Here is a 6,819-nt window from a genome sequence, read left to right as displayed (position 1 = left end):
GCATTCATAGCTTAGGATTCCCTTCGTGCCGACACGGGGGGGGGGAGCTGCTAGCTACTTCGCACTTTGCTAGGTGAACCTCGGTTGGGGGGAGGGGGCATGCATTCATAGCGTAGGATTCCCTTCGTGCCGAGACGAGGAGGGGGCAAGCAATACCGTGCGCTTTGCGAGAGAGGTGCCACATCGAAGTTGCATTTGGTATTTGAAAATCAAAACACCCTTTTGATACATAAATTTGGTCCACATGCAAGTGTGTTCGTGTTCTGACCCTCCCCGCGTCATTTTTTTTGCCAATTTATGAACATTAGACAAGTCAGATGACGCAACACACACGGTTCACTCAAACTAACCATGTGCCACGCCGGTGCCCCTGTCACGCGCACATCCGCACAGTACATTGGGATCCAAGAGGCTCCCCCTCTCAAAAATATCTGCCCGCCTTGAGGGTTTTTCTATTTCATAACACACGGTTGTTATCTCCAGACCGTGTGCGATGTTTCTTGTTCCCAATCCCGCCCGCATCCCTAGAAAATATCTGCCTGTTTTTCTGTTTCATAGCACACGGTTGTTATCTCCGGACTGTGTGCGATGCACTATCATCAAAATTTTCAATAGCCCGACATTCCACTCCCGCGTAGTAAAATTTTCAGTACCCGCGTCATTTCCTCAAACACCCCACCCCCCTCCACACACACACAACACACACACACACACCAAAACCTCCTCACACGTGTGCACACACACACCCCTCCCTCGCTCGAAACTCTAACAAGGTCCCTGCCACCGCCGCAAGGCCTCCATTGTCAAAATCTGCTGTTTGCCCGTGGAGCTTACCCACCGATCTCCATACCCAGGCCGCCCTGAGTTTCATAGATGACGCCTGCCAAACGCCCCCTTTCCCACAGATCCCCATCCCCCACTCCAGAGCGTCGCAGCCTAAGTCCGGCTACTCTTCCCATGGAGCTCGAGGAGCGATTGGCCCAAAAGAGGTCTATAGCAGTCTCTTCGCCCGAAGTCACCGAGGAAGCTGACGACCATTACTGGCGGTAGGCACTCAAGCAGTGGGCTAGAGTATGCGGGCATGTCCCGGCCGCTGGCTACGACATCGAGGTCATCGACAATGACGGCCTGGGGTGAGCTATGTCATAGGTTAAGTGGCCCACCCCCAACCCCTTGGGTTCAACCACCGTCGATCTCATCCATGGCCCTGCCGCTGATCTCCTCTGGCTCGCTGTCGACAATTTGCCACTCTACATCGCCATTGAGCCCCTTTTGTCATTTCTGAAGGACACGTTCTACGATGCTGCCTTGGGATCCACAGCTTCCAAGTCAGACCTCATCGACGGCGACCATGAGGAGGGCACCCTCTCCGGCTCTTCCAAGGGGAAAGAGCCCATCTACTCTTCCAAGGGGAAAGCGCCTGTTTGCGACATTAGGGAGGGAACCCAACAGCCGTGCTCTTCCAAGGGGAAGGATCCTATCTGCGACAATATGGATCGCATCCAGGGTCCATGCTCTTCCCACAGGAACGAGCCCATCAGTGACAAGTGAGGGAACCCATGATTTGTTTTGCCATGCCTCTTCACAGGGGGAAACCCATGATTTGTTTTGTCGAGTCCCTTTTGTAGTGTAGTGAGAATATGTCCAGTTTTAATTGCTATATCTGGTTGTTTGCAGTATGCCTTGTTTATTTCAGTTGTTCACAATGTGATGCTCTATATGTGCAATTATTTACTGTGCAGTACATTTCATCAATCCAGTTTTAAACATATCGATAGGAATGCATATATTTGCTTGTTGTTAAGCCTGCTATAGCTAGCATATGCCTCTTTTAAAGTTTTTTGATTGTTCGCTTGTTTGTAGTTAGCGTATGTCCAGTTTCAAATGCTATCTTTGGTTGTTCGTAGTATGCCTTGTTTATTCCAGTTATTCACACCGTGATGTTCTATATGTGCAAGTATGAACTAAGTAGTTCAATTTCATCAGTACCAGTTTCAACAATACCACTATGAATGACTACATTTGGTTGCTGCATCTTGCAGTTAACACACCTTTCCATTTTTATTTAACAATAACTAGTGTACTTAGACCGGCACAATACTAGTTTGAATGACTATGTTTGCTTGTTGTTAAATGTTAGGCCTGTTGCAGTTAGCACACCTTTCCACTTGTTTTGCTTTACGCGTGCTTAAATCTGCACACTGAAGCTATCTTTTGGAGATTATTTTGTCTGCCATGGATAATTTTGGTTGATGTTTAGCCTGTTGTGCCTAACATGCTTCTCGATGTACGTACACAGGACAATTTTGGGAATGACCGCTGTTTTCCATCGAGGTTAGTTTCATCCCATGGCTTATATCTGCTAACTTTTCAGGATATCGGTAGCTGGTACCATATAGGTCGGCGGCTGATAAGGGACTAATCGGTGAATAAGACTTTTAACTGAATATATATGCAACCCATTTATATTAGGTTAACTAGGGCCATATGTAATATATCTGAGGCTACATAGCAACATGCAATGTACTTAATGTCTAAATATGCAATCCTAGGCTACATATCAACAAGGAAGAGTGTCACATTAATGTTCTAATGATGTCTAGATATACGTAGAAGAGTAGCAGCAGCATCAACAACAACCACACATCCATGTTTGGATACTCAACTTAGCTAGAGGTTAGAGTTAGTTTCTAACTCATGACTAACCCTGAACTAACTCTATCCAAATAGTTGTTTGGATGGCATGGTTAGATTGACAATAAACGCAGTAGGAGAACTAGTTCCAATTAGCACCTCCTGGGTTGGATAGTTTTTTTGGGTGGATTATAGATGCAACTAGCTCAAACTAGCCCTCATGTTTAGATATACTTTAGGGCTATTTGAGCCCGAACTAGCTCAAACGAACTATAACCCATGGATACAGTAGCAGTTAATTAGCCGATAATTTGTAAGAATGCACTAAACTCATTCTGTCCCATAATATAAGATGTTAATGCATCTAATGTGTGAGTATATTGGATGTTATAAGATACTCCCTATGTTCCTAAATATTTGTCTTTTTAGAAATTTCAAATGGACTACCACATATGGATGTATATAGACATATTATAAAAGAGTGTTGTACTACATCATTGTGCAATTGTTGTTTAGCTTCTAATATTAACTTGGTGCATTTAGGTACATATGTCATTGGTAAAGATCCGCGCTTCGACCCTGTCTGCGTATGGGGCAACCAGATATCGATGAACCAACATCAAGTGAGGAAGCTGATAAAGATTGTTAGTAAAATGGGTCCAAAGATGGCAATTAAAGTATTTGTTTACACTTTATCCAAGACAACAGCGAACTACAGGGTGGTAAGTAAGAACTCTGCAGCCTTCTTTTTACTGCCCGTAATGAGTTGTGTTAGATGACAATATCTGAATCTTTTTTCCTTTGCAGTGGTTGCCAAAGCAGTTTACTCAAGATTACCTCTCAAACTACATGATTGGTGGGCATGCAAAGGTTAAAGTATTTCTACCAGAACACGATGATTATATAGATGTTTTCATGAAGACCGTGAAGGATGGGCGGTCGGCCATCACAAGGGGTTGGACTAGAGTCGTGCGTGCCTTCTGCATGGAGGAGGGCACAATATGGGCATTCCGCTTCACCTTGTTTAGCAACCATAATGTATTTCACCTCTTTCTTTACCGTCTTTAATAGTACAAGTATACAACTCTGGTTCATCATTCTTTATTTGGTTCTTATGTAATTCTTGAACATATGTACCTATGAATCAAATAATGCATGGTTGTTTGAACCTGATGGATATGAATAAAGCTGTAGCATACATTCAAATCCAGTACAATTTGAAATAGCAGCAATTAAATTACGGTGAAATTACGCTCTCCAGGTTGTTACGGCACACACGGTTGGTAAAACACAAACGTTTGCAATATACACCATAATCCGAGATGGTTCACAGAGAGGAAATGTGTGCAAGCATGCACACAGTTGCCGTTTGCAAAGCGTGTGCGATGTCAGACAATATCACAAACGGTGCGGGCAAACTAAACATTTGTGTTAGTTGCCTTATCGTACATGATTCACAACCATGAACAGTTTCTGATGAACTATGCATCGCAAACATTGCATCACAGAATAGCGTGTGCGATAGTTGTCGTGTACGACGATGTTACGACGGTCCGATGTTTCATAATCATGTCCGACACTCGTACGACAATTAGCTAATCTTCTTAATAGTGAATCGTTTGTGATGGGCCGTGCATCATACACGTTCTATAATAGTGAATCGTCTGCGATGGGCCGCACATCAAAAACGTAGCACCACAGAATACTGACGGTGATGGTAATGCGAGCAAAAACGAGTAGGAGTACTGTAGGATCCCTATCCCCGACGGTTTGGGGTTCATGTGGGAAGGACCCCCCTATCACCCACACTCACTTGGCGATGGTTCCAAATGCCGTCACGGAAAGGGGTCTAAATCCGTTTGTGTAGCACCGACACGTACCAGTGTATGCTCGATATGTTGTGCATATGCGCCCGCTCGACCGTAAATTCATTCATAGTTTGTCATAATGAAAGTCATAATGTCACGGTAAAAAGATGAACCTGGAGAGGTTAAAGTTTAAAGGTAAACCAACGAAAAGAGTCGCCAGAGAAGATCCTCGAGGAGGGACACGACCTAATCCATGACATAACCGAGAGCTGCCTCCAGGAGCTGACAGGACACACGTCAGCCAGAGGAGCTGGCCTTGCGACACACTCCACCCGACCAGGCTTTGAATGCCTAACCAGGCTATGAGACTAGCCCGTGTAGGGCTAGGCTTAGGTCCATCATCACGACAACCTGGGAGGCGTGATATAAGATGGGACGCTGGCCTTAAATAAAGATGAGAGGGCGGTGTGATGCGTCATGTCGGGGAAGGCACTTGAGTGCCTGATCCGGTGCACTGTCCGGTTATCTCCTGACCGATCGAGAGAAGCAAGTGGGTAAAGCAGGATGAATGTCTTCCTATGTACATTTCACTATATTTATCAACAAGACCAAGTGTGGTGCCCCCCGGATCTTATAAGGGGAGCGTCGTGGTCGAATAGAAGGACAAGCAACCTTGCATACACCAACAATTCCACTCCCACACACAAGAATAGGTAGAAGAGAGAGAAGGGTGGTCGGGCACTATAGCTAGTATCCCGACCACCGCCTACCTGACCCCGACCACCTCTTTTGTACACCCAAGCACTTGTATCCTCAAGCTTATATGAAATATCAACAAGATGTAGGGTTTTACGCCAAAGGGCAGCCTGAACCTATATAAACCTTCCCGTGTCTATGCTCTCCTTTACTATCTTTGAGAGTTGATTGGCTTAGTGGTTTAGCCCCTGACCGAACCAATAAATATGGGGTATCCTTGATCCCCGGTGTTTAGGGATCACCCCGGGGTCGGGCACAAATATAGTGAACATCTCCGACGAGGACTAGGGTAGTTGATGTACGTAGTATGTGAATTTTTTTTGCATGCTTTTGTATGGATTTAAGATTTCTAGTATGAGTTATCCATATGCGGATGAGCAAATATGATGACTGACTGGTCACTGCCCCTGGACACACCGGGGGCGATTGAGGGCCCAAATTTAAATCCATGGGGCTGGTCGGTCACTATTCAGATGAAAAAAGTACCACCCAAATGCCCAAACTTACCGGCAGGCCCCATATCCAGCTCATATGTGGGACCGATATAGGGACGCTCCGACACATCCGCCATGTCGGACCCGCCCACTATGCCCACCCGACCCCACATATATTCAGCCATATCCACACTCCATATGAAACCCAAGCCATATTCCACTTCACTCTACTCCCCTCTGACAGTACCAAGCTCTTATCTGGCTTACTCCAACCCCGTGATCCAACCATATCCGCACTACTCTCCGAATTTCCTGGGAGGAGTGCACCCTCCCGCGGTCTTCAACAAGCCGGCGGGAATAAATTTCCCAAATGGTGCTTGGATCCCGGGCTGGTGGATCACAGGGCATGACCGCGGCATTGCCGGATGCGGTGACCACCACATGGCGCAACCCTGCTGTGTTACCGGAACCGTTCAGGTGGCACGTCATCCCCGCGGCACCGGGCACCGAAATGGATGCCATATGTGCCTCCATGGGTCATCGCCAATCTGAAAAGGAGGCACAACATGCCCGCTGTGCGAGGCTACGGGCGCGGCTTCAAGCGAACGCGGATTCGGCTGCCCTCGCAATGGATGCTGTAGCGGCCTGATACGTCCATCTTGCATCATGCTTTCCTACGGTTATTTATGGTGTTTTTAGTCAATATAACACTTTGTGGATGAATTCTAATGCCTTTTCTCTCATAATATGAGAGGTTTACACAAAGAGGGAGATTACCGGCAGCTGGAATTCTGGACCTGAAAAATCTATGTCAGAGATACCTATTCTGCACATCTCCAAATGGGCTGAAATTTTATGGAGATTTATTTTGGAATATATAAAAATTATTGGAGAAAAGAAATACTAGAGGGGGCCACCCAGGTGCCCACTAGGCACCAGGGCGCGCCTACCCCCTGGCTCGCCCGGGTGGGTAGTGGGGCCCCTAGCCAGCCTCTGATGCCCATCTTTTGGTATATAAGCCCATTTTCCCTAGAAAAAATAAGGAGAGGACTCTCGGGGCGGAGCGTCGCTGTCTTGAGGTGGAACTTGGGAAGGAGCACTTTTGCTCTTTGGCGGAGAGATTCCGCCAGGGATACTTCCCTCCGACAGGGGGAAATCAAAGCCATCGTCATCACCAACAACCCTCT

This window comes from Triticum dicoccoides, chromosome 2A, assembly GCF_002162155.2.
Source record: "Triticum dicoccoides isolate Atlit2015 ecotype Zavitan chromosome 2A, WEW_v2.0, whole genome shotgun sequence".
Classification (NCBI taxonomy): domain Eukaryota; kingdom Viridiplantae; phylum Streptophyta; class Magnoliopsida; order Poales; family Poaceae; genus Triticum; species Triticum dicoccoides.
This window is presented reverse-complemented; position numbering follows the sequence as displayed.